Raw genomic sequence first — 16,650 nt, forward strand, 5'->3', positions numbered from 1 at the left:
TCAGGAGATTCCATAGCCATGCATTAAAAAGGAGAAGAAGAGAAACGAGGCTTTGATCCATTGTGAATGACTCCCAAGCTCTGATTCTTCATCTAGATGGCAACTGTTGACCCCTCGGTCAGTGATGGAATTAAAATCTAGTTAGTGTCCATGGAGCAAATAGATTCCATTTCCAACATGAGGACAGCGACCTTTTACTCATTCTCACTCCTGCCTTGGATTTCAGACTTACACACTTAAGAGGACTGCCGTCGTGGAACGAGAATAACTCACTCTAGAAGGGCTGTGTTTTGGGAAAAGCGAATTTTATTATGGAGCCTAAAGTGCTCTGGAAGTATAAACTGTGTAACTCAGGAAGGCATGTCTCATTTTGAGAAACATTGCAGGAGCACATGTGATCCTTTATAGAGTGATTATAAAGTGATTTATAAAGTGATTCTTCACTGCACAGACTAACTCAAGGGACCTTAAATACTGAACACTCTTAGTGTGTTGCAAACTAGATTAGGGTTCCACATGACTTTTCTGGAATGCATTTATTGCAGAAGGCACAGCCATTGTGCACCTAGGAAGGAAAATCATTGAAGCTCTCCATGGCCAGCTGGAGTGTAAAATGAAGAGACCATGTGTGGTCTGGACAGGAGTGATCTGTGCCTAAAACTAAGTCACCTGGTGCAAGGTGAGTAGACTGTTTTCAGTAAGCAGATAATTAAGAAAAAGCATGGGCATGTGCTCCAACGTGCTGTGTGGGCTCCATTCTAACCAGCGACTCGGCAGTGACTTTGTGTTTTTAAGGAGATGAACTCCCTGGTATCCTCATCCAGGTGAGTTGAAAGTGATCTAGAAGAAAAGCTCCCCAGGGTCCCTGAGGTTGCCAGAGCCCTGCTTGCCCTGTCCTGGGTCACCCTGCGTGTCAGGGAATGGAGTTGAGATCATATACTCTCTGTCTGAGAAGTGCACGCCTATTTACATACATATACAATCTCCTTGAGAGCTCCTTTGAATTCAGACACATCAGTTATTTGCAACTGCATGATTTCATTCCACACGGTGGTGATATTTTTTTCTCCAAATATGGACTCTTGAGGTGGTAATAAATAATGCAGTCTGGGCGTAGGAAATGGAGTATCCTTCCCCCAGGGTTATTCCAGGGAAGCAGGGACGGAAGCGGGCCTTGCTATTTCAGGAAAGCTGGTGGAGGTTGGATTGGAGGGCTGGTAGCTGGGCGGCAGCTGTCCTCAATCTTGTGGCTTTAACAGAGGGGAGCTGCCACATTTACATTGTTTAAACACTTAACTAAATTCTAAATTAGCTATGAAAAGAAGGATGGGAGGAGCCCCGCTTAGTGGGGGAATTCAGGCCTTCTGGCTTCACACACTTTACACACACACACACGCATGCACACGCGCACGCATGCACACACACACACGCACACACACACACACACTGATTTTCCCCAAGAGTCTGCCAGGGGGTACTGGAGAGAAATTGTGTGCCCCTTGTAGCAAGATTAACACGACAAAAACAGTGACAACGCGAGCGTTAGGAAGCTGTGCCTGGAGCATCTGGTCAGGGTTGCAGGGCTCTGGGCCTACACGCTGGGCTGACAGTTTAAGTTAGACGCTGGATCAGCAGACTGAGGACTAGTCAAGGGCAGTGGATCCAAAAACTAAGGATGAGAACCCAGAGGCTTCAGTTCTGAGGACAGGAAACACTGCATGAAGGCAAGTGCTGTAGGCCTGGCTCTCTGAGTCCCTTTGAAATCGTCTCTGGTCTACTGGATTTTCAGTTTAGCGACTGTTGGTTAGGGGACAATTACATCTAAGAATGTTAAATATTGGCTCTTTGTCAAGTTGGTGTTTTTGCTAGTGGATGGCCACAGCGCTCTGTCATTGCATTTATCCTCTTTAACATTCAGTCAGTGAGTTGAGTGACACCATGGAAGATATTTATCTAACATTCTAATAACTTAAAACATGAAAACATATACAGTGGAAAACAGAATCATGATTTGAAATAAATTTGAAAAATGGTAAATTGAGCCAAGACCAACTAGGTGAAGCTTCTTAGGAGTACACGGAAGATTCTAAAATTAGATTCCAGAAATCCATTTCATAAGCATAATATAGAAGAACTGTAGCTGGGCAGATGCAGCATCTAAGGAGACACTCTGTGACTTCAGTTTAGCACATAGTGAGTCATGGGGAGCCAGGACTGTCCTGTGGCAAAGAAAGAAACATCCCAGGCAGCGCTGGCAGACCCTGATCTGGCTCAGCTCCAAGAACCCTGAAGACCCATGGACAAGCCAGGAACTGGAGGAATTTGTAAAGGAGACTGGGTTGTTCATCCTGGAAAAGACCTCTCTAAGACATGGTCTCCATCTCTGAAGACTCTCATGGAGGACTGGTAGCGACTGTTCAGACAGACCTGGAGGGCAGAAGTCACGGGAAGGAAGACTTGGGCTTAAAATACAAAGATATTCTAATGACTCAAGGTGTTCAGAAAGAGGGTGCCTGCTTTGCAAAGCGAGTACTGAATATCTGAGCAGAGGAAAGAAGGCCTATGCCATCGCTAAGACACCTCTGGCACCATGATTCTCTGGAGTCTATGTGGATATAGGCTAGTCCTCTTTAAGAAGCAAAATCCACTCCTTCCCCTAGATAATGACATGAAACATCTTTAATCAATGGGACTTCTCAAAGTGACCTTTGGGAGGCTGAACTGCATCTTCCCTAAGTGGAGATAAGGAGTTCACTCTATCAGCCCAGAGGAATCCTCCAGGCTGAGGAGGCCCAGCTGAGACTATGGCATGTCCTGGGCCTGGCCTGACCTCCCTGGGCCTCCAGGCTGAGGTTCGGCTCCTTGGGGAACCCACCGACTGAGCTGCTGTGCAGTGACTAAGGCTCATGCACCAGAAGATTAGCCTCACTTTGTGTTCATATCACTGGACTATGGCCAGATTGATGCTCTTCCTGTTCCCATTCTGGGGGATGGCAAGGGAACTGGGGTCAGGGGGAGCCTTTGATAAAGCTGCACAGGTCCCAGGAACCATCACAGAACCTTGGTCTGTAATTTTATTCCTAAATTGGTAGCAGAAGAGTTTCCAGATGGCCTCTGCTCTACTCAGTCTTGTGACAAAACTCAATCCAGGTTCCACTTCTGTCTGTGCTTGCTGGGTTGACCCTGGACAAGTTATTTGTCCTGTCAGATCTCAGTGTCGTCATCTGTAAAAAACAGTGGTTAACTTGGTGGTTGTCGTGAGGTTTAAAAATGTAAGCGTGTATGCCGTACACCGTAGAACAGTCTACAGCCCACGTACCACTGGCACATTTTGAGGCCCCAGGTTATTAATTGTTGCTGTTCTCATTATTTTAGGTAATCGCATGTGCCTATTTTATTTTCTATGTTACCAGTTCTCTGAAGATAAGACTTAGGTCTTATAAATTTTTCTATAACTCAGAACTAGTTCCAAATTTGGCATATAACAGTTACCAAAGAATATTTATTCCACAAATAAATAGCTCATATTTTAATATAATGTAATGTTAATTAGAAAAATACCATCAACAGAATGAAATAGGTAATTTGAGGTAATAATAAAAATAATGAGCAATTATTAATTGCTTCCTTTGGGCTGGACACTTTACATGCAGTCAAGTGCAGTACTGAATTCTCACAATAATTCTCAGAGGAAGAAACTACTAACTCCACTTTAAAGATGGAAATACTGAGGTTCAGAGTTTAGATGACTTGCCTAGAAGCCCGTAGCCTGGACCTGACCCCCCAGGGGTGTCTCACACCACAGCCTGTGCTCTCCATCACCTGGTGACCAGACATCGGAGCTGATCGCATTTCATCCACAATATCCATATGCAGTGGGACTGGCCCCACACCCCCCAAGCTGCTTCCAGATCTGATGGCAGCACCACATTTAGCCCTTACATGGAGCCCTGGAGAAGCCGTGTTCCTTAGCCCAGATTCTAATCAATAACCTCACACTTTCTATACACATCCTTGCTGAGTGTGACTGCATGGGGAGCATCTGTTCTGGAGATGGCCCACCCCCGACGGGCTCCTCTGCTTCCTGTCCTCTTAGGGGCACACAAACAGGGACAGACCCAGCTGCATGAGTCTTGACAATCATCATCATCATCGTTATTCCTTTGCTGTCAAGAATATTCTGAAAGTAAATGTGAAAGTCCTCCTCCCAAGTGAAACTCCTTGTACAGTTCTGGGGTGTCACTTCAATGCATGTACTATGCCTCATTTATTGTAACCTCTCCCAGAAATACATAAAGTGAAAATTAGATTAACTGGGAAGACCTCTTAAATACCAGTTAATTTGGATGTGTTTGCTGGACTTGAGTTAACCTGACTGATTAAATATAGAGTTACATTTAAGTTACCCACTGAAGATGGGTGTTGTCCTCATAAATATCAACAGGTTCATTTACTTCTGCTTGCTGTGAAGCCACAGAATTCAAAACCAGAGCCGCTTGTGTGATTTGTTGCATATACTGCACTGCCATGATCTTATTGAATGTATTTTTTAATATCCTTTTTATATGTGTTCCATTTCAGTTAAGTGGTCTGGAAGGAACCAGGACCCCCCCCCCCCAAAAAAAGATGAAAACTTCTCCCCCAGAAAATGTGTTTACAAAACATTCTTCTTTGATGTTTCAGTAACAGAATAATTTTGCACGTAGAGCTCCCAATTTACATTTTCTTCTTTCTATTTTTATACAAAGCCTTTTTTTTCCTTCAGAGCAACAGATAAACTGAGACATATTTGTTAAGGTGGTAGACAGATGAAAGGGATGAGCACAAAGTCTAGAGCAGGGGGTGGCAAACTTATTTATAAGAGGCTGTAACATTTTCAGTTTTGCAGACCATATGGAACTACTCAAGTCTGCCATTGCAGTGTGAGAAAAGCCATAGATGATACATCTAAATAAGTGTGTTGGGTCCCAACACAACTTTATTTACAAAAACAAGCAGCAAGCAGATCGGATCTTCCAGCATAGTTTGCCAACCCCTACTCTAGACAGTCAAACAGACCTCAGTTCAAGCCTTGTCTCCATCACCTATCAGTTCTGTGACTGTAGGCTGTGAACCTCAGTTTCCGCATCAGTAAAATGGGTATGCAACACGTATTTCAGAGAGTTAGAGGTTAGGTGAAATGTAGCACTTCTGAAGCACTAATTAAATGTGTGCCTCTAAAATACAAAAGGAGAGGATCATCCACACTGTCAATGAGGTCAGTGCAAGAATTTTTTTGTTGGATGTGAGGCTGAATTAGAAATAATTCCTGCCCTGTGGCTGTTCTTTAGTCTTTTGACTTCAGCTTACTTGAAAGAATTAAAGAAGAAATAATTGCATGGGATTTATTTATTGACTGCAAAAATAATGTTAAAAATATTTTCTTCTGTGTTGCTCAGTAAGGCCACAATGATGATCTGACCAAAGCAAGTTCTCTGACAATCTTGCTTTACCCTGAAGGGTTTTTATGTTTTTACTTCATGGGTAATATCAATCACCTTATTTTCCCATTTTTCCATGGCCATCAGGAATCTCGAAATGAAACCTGTGGTTCAATTTTCAAAATCTAGCAGTTTGAACTTTATAATAGTAATAAAAATAAAAATAAGAAAATTTTATTGAGCACCTAATATGTGGCAGTGTTCTAGGCACCCGGGTTATGGTGAGCCTCGAGACTCACACGTTTCCAATCTCTTGGAGCTTTGCTCTTAGTGAGGAGCTAAATAATAAACGTGGTACCCCAAATATTAAATAATTTTCAGGGTGACAGAGTGGTGTGATGAAGATAAAGCATCCTGACGTGGTAGAGAGTGATGGATGGAGGGGTGCATTTTAGAAGTGATTGAGGAAGTCTTCCAAGGAGCCGTGTGAAAGGCTGGCAGGGAGGAGCACGAGGTCCTGTGTGGGGAACACAAGTAGCGGGTTGGGACCCAGCAAGAAGGCCAGAGGGGTTTGAGCAGAGCAGGCAGGAGACTGGAGCCAAGCAGAGGGTGCGCCAAGGCTTTCCCTGGTGGGTCGTTTCAGTGTTATGAGAAGCCACGGGGAAGCTTCCAGCCGGGGAGCCCAGAAACCTGGATGTTCACCACACCCCACACCTGCCTCACCATCAAAATGGCATCTCTCCCCCTCCCTGCCATTCCTCTGAAGCTGCTGCACCTCTTGGGGTCACCAGTGCTCTTCTAGCAAATTTAGTAGATGCCCCCATCAGTTTACTTAAAATATTGCATACAATAGCATTCACTCTTTTTGGTGTCGAGTGCTAGGAGTGTTGAGTTCATGGAGTCCTGTAACCAGCCCCGCAGTCAAGCAGAGCTCCTGTTAATCCCCTGTCTTACTATCCCAGAAGCAGTGATACAATTGCTCATTTTCTCTCCTGATCTCTTCCTGCTGTGAACTCTTGGTGTCCTTTACCTTTTTCTTAAACATTGGGTTTCTCAGAGTTTCATCCTCAGTCCCTTTCCCCTCTCATTCTGTATTTTTTCCCTAGGGATGCCCACCCACCCCTGGCTCCAGCTGCCGGCCCTCCCCTTCTGGATGCCTGCAGGGACCATGGGAGCCCTCCCTCCCTGGGGTCTGCTCAGATGGCAGTTCTCGGTACTTCTCCTGACTCCTACTTAAAATTGCCTCTGCTATCCCAGCTTCCCCAGCATTTCCTATCTCAGTTTCTCGTGTATGCCATTTCATAACCTTTGTCACACCCTATCATACAATGTACTGATTCATTTGCTTCTTGTCTGTATTTCCACTAAAGGTAAGCTCCAGGAGGGTAGGGGATTTTACCCATGTTGTTAGATTTTCAGCATCTAGATCCATGCTTGGTATATAATAAGTGTTTAATAACTATTTGTTGGGTGATAGAATAATATTGATGATCTGGTGCTTATTTGGACATCTTACTCTAATGCTCCCAGTTCCTCAAAGGCAACTGCCCAGCACTCTTCTCAAGTCCAGGGTCCCCTTGGGGATGAGAAGGAGTTGAGTTCCCTGGTATAGATTAGGGTTCTGAAGCCGGGGCCACTCTGGGGATAGGGATGTCAGTGGATGCCTTTGGTCTCTTGCCTCCTCTTGCCTGGGCCCACTTGTCTCAAATGTCTAAAAAGATCCAGTGTCTTCCAGAAAGGGGGCCCGCCTATCTCAATGGTCCTGGACACAGGAGAAGTCCCCTTAACACATTATTTTCCCTAGGATGTCATGGGACATGACAGCTATAATGAGTAAAGATTAATAGTCAAGACCGCTGCACTCATGGTTAGAAGAATGCCTAACACACAGTAGTCATTCAATAAATATTTGTCGAATAAATGAATACATGCTAAGCAATTTTAGCTGTTTCCAGTGTAAAACTAACTCATCCTTTACTGTGGTCTGGTTAATCAGTTCCTTCCTCTGGGACTGAGAAGAACTGATAATGTGGTTCTAGTCATCCACTCTTCCTGTCGAGGGCTCTGGTTTCTCAGAGGGGCTCAGTATGGTTTCCATTTCCCTCTGAGTATAACTAGGGCACTGAGGGGTAGACATGGCTGCTTTTTAATGATATTTAATTAAATTGAATGTAATTTGTAAAATTTTTCCCCAGCTTTTTTGAGGTATGATTGAAAAAAATTGTATATATTTAGGTTATTAATGTGATTTTTTTAAAAGGTAGACAACCTGATGCTGTAATATATATATACATTGTGAAATGATTACCACAGTCAAGTTAATGAACATGTCCATTACCTCACATAGTTACCGTTTTTTTGGGGGGTAGTGAGAACACACTTAAGATTTACTGTCAGCAAATTTCAGGTATGCAGAAGAAAACAGAACAAACTATACTTACACTCCTGAATGCCCAGTGGGGTGCCTGGACCACTGACCAGAGCTCCATATGTAGAATGAAGCCAAGAGACCAAACTGACTCAGACAAGCATATCTGAAGGAAGAAGTCTTTCCTTTTTTTTCCCCCAATTCATTTTAATTGTGGGAAAATGTACATAACATAAAGTTCACTATATTCACTGTTTTTAAGTGTATAGTTCAGTGGCACTAAGTACATTCACATTGTTGTACAACCATCAACATCACCCATCTCCAGAACTTTTTCATCTTTCCAAACTAAAAATCTGTACCCATTAAACACTAGCATCCCATTTCTCCCTTTCCCCAGCCCTAGCGACCTCCATTCTACTTTATTACTCTATGAATTTGACTACTCTGTGTACCTCATATGAGTGGAATCATACAGTATTTGTCATTTTGTAATTGACTTATTTCACTTGGCATAAGGTTTTCAAGGTTCATCCAAATTGTAGCATGTATCAGAATTTTCTTCCTTTTTAAGGCTGAATCTGAATAATATTCCATTATTCAATATATATATATATTGATATATATCACAGCCATATCTATATCTACATATATAAATATGTAGATAGATAGCTATTTGTGTCTTTAATCTATCTATATTGCTGGATCATGTGATAATTCTATTTTTAATTTTTTGAGGAACTGCCTATTTTCCACAGTGGTTATAACATTTTACATTCCTACCAACAGTGCACAAAGGGTTCCAATTTCTTTTTTTTTTTTAATATAAATTTATTTACTTTTGGCTGCGTTGGGTCTTCGTTGCTGCGCGCGGGCTTTCCCTAGTTGCGGGGAGCGGGGGCAACGATGCGGTGTGCAGGCTTCTCACTGTGGTGGCTTCTCTTGTTGCAGAGCGCGGGCTCTAGGCATGCAGGCTTCAGTAGTTGTGGCTCCCGGGCTTTAGAGCGCAGGCCCAGTAGTTGTGGTGCACTGGCTTAGTTGCTCCGCGGCATATGGGATCTTCCCGGACCAGGGCTCGAACCCGTGTCCCTGCATTGGCAGGCGGATTCTTAACCACTGCGCCACCAGGGAAGTCTATGGGTTCCGATTTCTGCTCATTCCCACCAACACTTGTTTTTTTCTTGTTTTTAAAATTAATTATTAAAAACAATTTTTTGTTGTTGGACTATAGTTGATTCACAATGCTGTGTTAGTGTTTGCTGTACAGCAAAGTGAATCAGTTATACATGTACATATATCCACTGTTTTTTAGATTCTTTTCACATATAGGTCATTGCAGAGTATTGAGTATATTGAGTAGAGTTCCCTGTGCTATACAGTAGGACCATATTAGTTATCTATTTTATATATAGTAGTGCAACACTTGTTATTTTCTATTTTTTTTTTGGTGGTGTCCAACCTAATGTCGTGAGGTGGTATCTTACTGTAGTTTTGATTTGCATTTATCTGATTATTAGTGATGTTGAGCATCTTTTCATCCATCTGTTGTATATCTTCTTTGGAGAAATGTCTATTCAAGTGTTTTCCCAATTTTTTAATCAGGTTGTTTTTGTTATTGCTGTTGTTGAGTTGTAAGAGTTCTTTATGTATTCTGCATATTGATTCCTTATCAGATATATGATTTGTGAATATTTTCTCCCATTCTGTGGGTAACCTTTTTACTCAACTGATGGTGTTTTTTCACACACAAATTTTTTTTATGAAGTCTAATTTTCCTGTTTTTTTCTTTTGTTGGCTGTGCTTTTAGTGTCATATCCAAAAAATAATTGCCAAATCCAATATCGTGAAGCTTTGTCCTGTGTGTTCTTCTAAGAGTTTTACAGCTGTAGGTATTACATGTAGATCATGGATCCATTGTGAGTTAATTTTTCTATATGGTGTTAGGTAAGGGTCCAACTCCAGTTTTTTTTTGCATGTGGATATTCAGTTTTCCCAGGACCATTAGTTGAAAAGACTATCTTTTCCCCCATTGAATGATTGTGGCACCCTTGTCAAAAATCATTTGACTAAATATGTGAGGATTTATTTCCAGACTTTCTGTTCTATTCTGTTGGTCTATATGTCTGTCCTTATACTAGTACCATACGGTTTTGATTACTGTAGCTGTGTAGTTAAGTTTTCAAATCAGGAAGTATAAGTCTTTGAGCTTTTTTCTTCTTTTTCAGGATTATTGTGGCTATTCAAGGTTTCTTGAGATTCCATATGGATTTTAGGATGAATTTTTCTACTTTTGAAGAAATGTCAGTGGAATTTTGATAGGGTTTATGTTGAATTTTTAGATTGCTTTGGGTAGTATTGACATTTTGGCAATATTAAGTCTTCCAAACAGTGAATATGGGATATCTTTACATTTACTTATGTCTTTAATTTCTTTCAGAAATGTTTTATAGTTTTCATTGTGCAAGTCTTTTGTCTACTTGTTAATTCCTAAGTATTTTATTCTTTTTGATGCTATTATAAGTGGAATAAACATTTTCTTATTTTCCTTTTCAGATTGTTCATTTATAGTGTATAGAATTGCAACTAATTTTTGTGTGTTGGCTTTGTATCCTGCTACGTTGCTGACTTAACTTAGAACTTATTAGTTCTAAGTTTTGTTGTGGAATCTTTAGGGTTTTCTACATATAAGATTATATAATCTGTTAACAGAGATCATTTTACTGCTTCCTTTCCAATTTGGATGCATTTTACTTCTTTTTCTTGCCTAATCGCTCTGGCTGTGTCTTTACTTTTACCCTTATGTTTTTATGTGTTAGGCTTCCATAGCAGTCAAATAATTGCTGATCCCCCCCACCCAGGGGAAACAAAAGGAAAGGAAAAACACATACACTTGTTTAAGTTGAAGTACAAATTATAACAACTATGTTGGCCAACAAGAAACTTCATCTAAATAAAATGGGATCCAGGATGGGAGGGATCCTTGCCTTGGCTGGAGAGGATATACCATGTCAAGGAGAGCACACCCATGGAGAAGAGCAGTGATAATTTACCCACCTTTGAAAATAAAGCACAGGGCAGCAGGAAGCCAGGTGGGGTCCTGACCTTGTGCTGACCTCAGGAGTCCCAGTATGGTCGGTGTTAGTTCAGGAACCTACAGTCACACTTAATACATTGTGCTTTTTTCTCATTTAGTGTCTGTTAAGTCCCTTTGGGTCCCTATGGTGAGTGTGAAGGTACAGAGTATGGTAGGCATCCTCAGCTTTCCCACCCAAACCAGGTAGTCTATCGTCACCTTTTTTTCAAAGGAAAAAACCTTTGAAATCTTATGTTTGTTTCTGATAAAGATGGCAAATTATACAAATCAGTGGAAAATTTAGCAATCTGGTGGAAAATGGGTAATTCTGGACACTCCCCATTCAGCTCCATGCTTCCTTCTCCCACTATTAGTGGGAATGTAAAATGGTACAGCCACTTTGGAAAACAATCAGGCAGTTCTTACAAATAATTAAATATAGAGTAACTATATGACCCAGCAATTCCACTCCTAGGTATATACTCAAGAGAAATGAAAACACATGTCCATACAAAAACTTGTATGCAAATATTTATAGCAGCATAATCATAATAGCCAAAAGCTGAAAACAAATCAAATACTAATCAAGTGATGAACCAATAAACAAAAGGTGGTATATTTATACAATACAATATTGTTTGACTATAAAAAGGAGGTACTGATGCACACTACAACATGAGTGAACCTTGAAAACATTATGGTAAGTAAAAAGTAGTTAGTCGCTAAAGACCATACATTATATGATTCCATTCAAATGAAATGTCCAGAACAGGAAAATCTACATAGACAGAAGATAGTTTAGTGATTTCTCAGGGCTGGAGGTAAGGGAAGGGAATAACTGGGTGATAGCAAAAGGGTGTGTGGTTTCTTTCTGAGGTGATGAAAACATGAACACGTGAAAATTGACTATTGTGGTGGCTGCACTTATCTGTGACTATACAAAAAATATATTCGTATACTTTAAATGATTAAATTATATGGTATGTAAATTGCATCTCAATAAATGTGTTCAAGGAAGTGAATTAAAGGATAACAATAGCATATAGGATGGGAGGAGAGAAATGGAAGTGTACTGTTAAGGTTCTTATAGAGTTACAGATGTATGCTACCAACCATGAAGAAACCATTAAAATAACAAATGAAAAAAGATGATAGTAAGCTAACAAGGGAGATAAAATGCAATTACAAAATATTCAGTTAATCCAAAAGAAAGCAGAAAAAGGTGGAATAAAGAACAGATGGAAAAAATAAAACACAAATGTCAAGATGATAGATTTAAACCTAACCAAATCAATAGCCACATAAAATGTAAATGGGTTAAATACCTTAGTTAAAAAAGAAGACATTATCAGGTTGTATAGCAAAGCAAGCCGACTGTATGCTGCCTAAATAAAACTCACTTTAAATATAGAGATATGAATAAATTAAAAAATAATAATGGAAAAATATACTATTCTAACACTAATCAAAAGAAAGCTGGAGTAGCTATTTTCATGTAAGACTAAGTAGACTTCAGAGCAGCAAATAATACCAGAGATAAAGAAGGTAATTTCAAAATAAAAAGGGATAAATTTATCAAGAGAGCATAACAATTCTAAATTTTTGTAAAAAGAGAACTTCAAAATATATGAAGCAAAACCTGGGAGAATTTCAAGAAGAAATAAACAAATCAACAGTTATAGTCAGAGATTTCAATACCCCTTTCTCAAAAACTGATAGACTATATAGACAGAAAATCAAAAAGGTTATAGAAAATTTGAACAACACTATCAACCAGTTTGAACTAATTGACATATTCCTCCCAACAATTACAGAATATATATTCTCTTCAAGTGCACACAGGACATTTACCAAGTTAGATCATATTTTGGCTATAAATTAAGTGTCCATAAACTTAAAAGCATTCAAATTGTACAAAATACGTTCCTTGACTACAAGATATTAAATTAGAAACCAATAAAAAGTCCTTAAACATTTGGAAACCATAGCACACTTCTAAATAAACCATGATCAAAAAAGAAATTTAAAGTGAAGTTAAAAGTATTTTTAACCAAATGAAAAAGAAAATGCTACGTAGCAAAATTTGTAGGAATCCACTAAAGCAGTACTCAAGAGGAAATTTATAGCACTATAGGTCAATTATGGAAAAGAAGATCTCGAATTAATGGCATCAGCATGTACCTTAAGAAATCAGAGAAAGAAGAACAAATTAAACCCAAATCAAGTAAAAGAAAAAATAAAGATCAGGGCAGAAATCAAGGAAATATAAAACAGAAACAAAATAGAGAAAATTAATAAAATAAAAAACTGGTTCTTTGAGAAAATTAATAAAATTCATAACTCTTTGTTCAGACTTATTAGGACAGAAGAAAAAGAACCAATTTACCAATATCAGGAATGAAGGAAGTGACATCACTACAGATTCTACAGATATTGAAAATATAGTATAGAAATATTTTGAGGGCTTCCCTGGTGGCGCAGTGGTTAAGAATCCGCCTGCCAATGCAGGGACACGGGTTCGAGTCCTGGTCCGGGAACATCCCACATGCCGCGGAGCAACTAAGCCTGAGAACCACAACTACTGAGCCTGCAATCTAGAGCCCGCGAGCCACAGCTAGTGAGCCCACGTGCCACAACTACCGCTCTGCAACAAGAGAAGCCCATGCACCGTAACGAAGAGTAGCCCCTGCTCGCCGCAACTAGAGAAAGCCCAGGCGCAGCAATGAAGACCCAACGCGGACAAAAATAAATAAATAAATAAAAAAATTTAAATAAAAAAAAAAAAAAAAAGAAATATTTTGAACAACTTAATGCAAATAAATCAATGACTTATATGAAATGGAGAAATTCCTTGAAAGACACAAACCACCAAAGCTCACTCAGATGGAAATAACCTGAATACAGTAAATCTATATCAAAGGAAAATAGTTTGTTATTAAAACCTTCCCACAAAGAAAACTCCAGGCCCACTTCACTGGTGATTCTTCCAAATATTTAAGAAGGAAATACTACTAATTCTGATATATTATTCCAGAAAATTGAGGTGAGTATGGTACCTCTCAACTCATTCTATTAAGCCAACTTCATCCTAGTACCAAAACTTTCCTGGAAAAGAAGATTATAGGCCACTATCCCTTATAATCATAGATGCAAAAGTTCTTAACAAAATTTTAGCAAGTTTAAGCCAATCATATATAAAATAGATCATGACCAAACGGATTTATCCCAGGAATGCAAGGTTGATTTAACATTTGAGAATCAATCAATGCAATTCATCATATTAACAAACTGAAATAGAAAAAAAAATTTGATCATCTCAATAAACACAGGAAAAGTATTTGACAAAATCCAAATCTATTCCTGATAAAAACTCTCAGAAAACTAGGAATAGAGAGGAACTTTCCTGATCCAATAAAGGGCATCTGGGGAAAAATCCCTACAGTTAACATTCATACATAATGCTGAAAGACTGAATGTTTTCCTTTTATGATGCAAAACAAAACAAGGTGTATGCCTTTACCACTTCTATTCAACATTGTATTGGAGGTTCTTGCCAGGGCAAATAGGCACAAAAATGAAATAAAAGTTATCCAGATTGGAAAGGGAGAATTAAAACTGTCTTTATTCACAGATGACATGATGGTCCATGTAGAAAATCTGATGGATTCTACAAAACCTAATGAAAGACTTAAAGAATATAATTCAGCAAGAAGGAAGTTAGTTTTAAAATCAGAAGGAAGGTCTCCCAGTGAAATAACATTCAGGAAGAAAAAAGTACACCTGTCAGCAATTTTTAAAATGACTAAAATTGGGGATTTAAAAAAAGGTGGAATTAAAACACTAGACAATACAATAAGTTGGCAGATTGGAGGAGGAGATATGCTGGACAAAAATCATTCTAGGGCTTCCCTGGTGGCGCAGTGGTTGAGAATCTGCCTGCCAATGCAGGGGACACGGGTTCGAGCCCTGGTCTGGGAAGATCCCACATGCCACGGAGCAACTAGGCCCGTGAGCCACAACTACTGAGCCCGCGCGTGTGGAGCTTGTGTTCCTCAACAAGAGAGGCCGCGACAGTGAGAGGCCCGCGCACCGCGATGAAGAGTGGCCCCCACTTGCCACAACTTGAGAAAGCCCACGCACAGAAACGAAGACCCAACACAGCCAAAAATAAATAAATAAATAAATAAATAATTTTAAAAAATATATATATAAAAAAAATATTTAAAAAAAAATCATTCTAAAGTTCTTGTATTGTCTGGGAGGAAGTTAAAAATCTAACTTTATACTTTGTAAAGTCTAGCATGCACGTTAAAATGTAATGGAAGCTAATAAAACTAATAGAAATAGAATGTGTAATTGTAACTTAGAGAACAAGGGAGTAGGATGAATTAAGCCTGGATAAATATACAGAAATGTAGGAAAGAAAAAAGAAAGAAAGAAAATAATACAGTAACTTAAAAATAAAAAAGAACTTTCAGTAGAAGAACTTTCAATTTATTAAAAAAAAAAAAGATAAGTCTAAATATATCAATATTTACAATAAATTTAAGTTGATTAATCTTATAGTTAAAAACAACTTTGCTAAGTTAGATTAAAAAATTCAGCTATGTTTGTTCTTTTTACAAGAGGTTCTACTAAACCTAAAACCTAAAATAAAAGTAAAAATTAGAAACTAAAGCAATATGAATGTTAGATTAAATATATTTTTTAAACCAAAAAGCACTAATAGGAATGGAAAGCATAATTACTCAATAAGGAAAAGGAAATATTAATCAGAAAGATAAAACAATGGGAAAATATGTATATATTTAAAAAACATAATATCAGAGGGATAAAATAGAATTGGTTAAAGTTTTCCATAAAGATTGATAAACCTATAATAATAGTGGGAGATTTTCATACACGTCTGTCATAATTGATGAGTTAATTGAATAAACTTGGTATAATAGCTTTATAGAAATAACTTTACATGAAACAAAAAGAGAAATTAGTCATTATTTTCAAACACTTGTGAAATGTGTAAAGATTGAAATCTCAGCAAATACTAACAAATCGTTATCATATAGACCATATTTTCTGACTGCAATGAAATAAAATTAGATATCAAATGTTAAAAGGCAAAAAGAAAAAAATAAGGAAAGAACAACAGCAAAACACAATAAACTAAAAAACACACCTTTATAAATTTCGTGGATCAAAAGAAGTCATCATGAATATTATCAAAGATTTAGAACTTCATAACAATGTAAGGATTGTATATCAAAAGCGGTGGAGTATAGCTGAAGCAATATTTAAAGGGATAAATGCCACTTTCAATATGCTATATTGTCATTTCAAAAAGTTAACATAAAATTGAGTTTATCCCAAAGTGTGAAAAAAATAATAAAAAGAGGAAGTTAATGAAGTTAATGAAGTAGGATATTTTTTAAAAAAATACAAGATAAAAAAACAAAAACAAAAGCTATTTTCTGAGAAGACACATTGTGGAACGGTACAGTTCTACCAGCAAGATTGATTAAGCAGCAAAGAGAGCACAGATTACCAACATTAGGAAGGACAGAGGGAGGAGGGATGTTGAGAGCTGAGGTTGGAACAGTGGCCAGGGGAAGGTGATGAGGTGTCACTGGGCTGGGCTGAGGCTGCAAGCTTGCCAGAGGACTGAGTGCTCTGGACCTGTTGCTAGGGCCGAGTGCCACTGGATACCCCTCACCCCAACCTGGTTGGAAGAATAAGCGAACAGAAGCATGCCGGCACCAGGAAGAGGCCCCTTCCTCCTGCAGTGTTCCTCC

This window comes from Balaenoptera acutorostrata, chromosome 16, assembly GCF_949987535.1.
Source record: "Balaenoptera acutorostrata chromosome 16, mBalAcu1.1, whole genome shotgun sequence".
In the NCBI taxonomy this organism is placed as follows: domain Eukaryota; kingdom Metazoa; phylum Chordata; class Mammalia; order Artiodactyla; family Balaenopteridae; genus Balaenoptera; species Balaenoptera acutorostrata.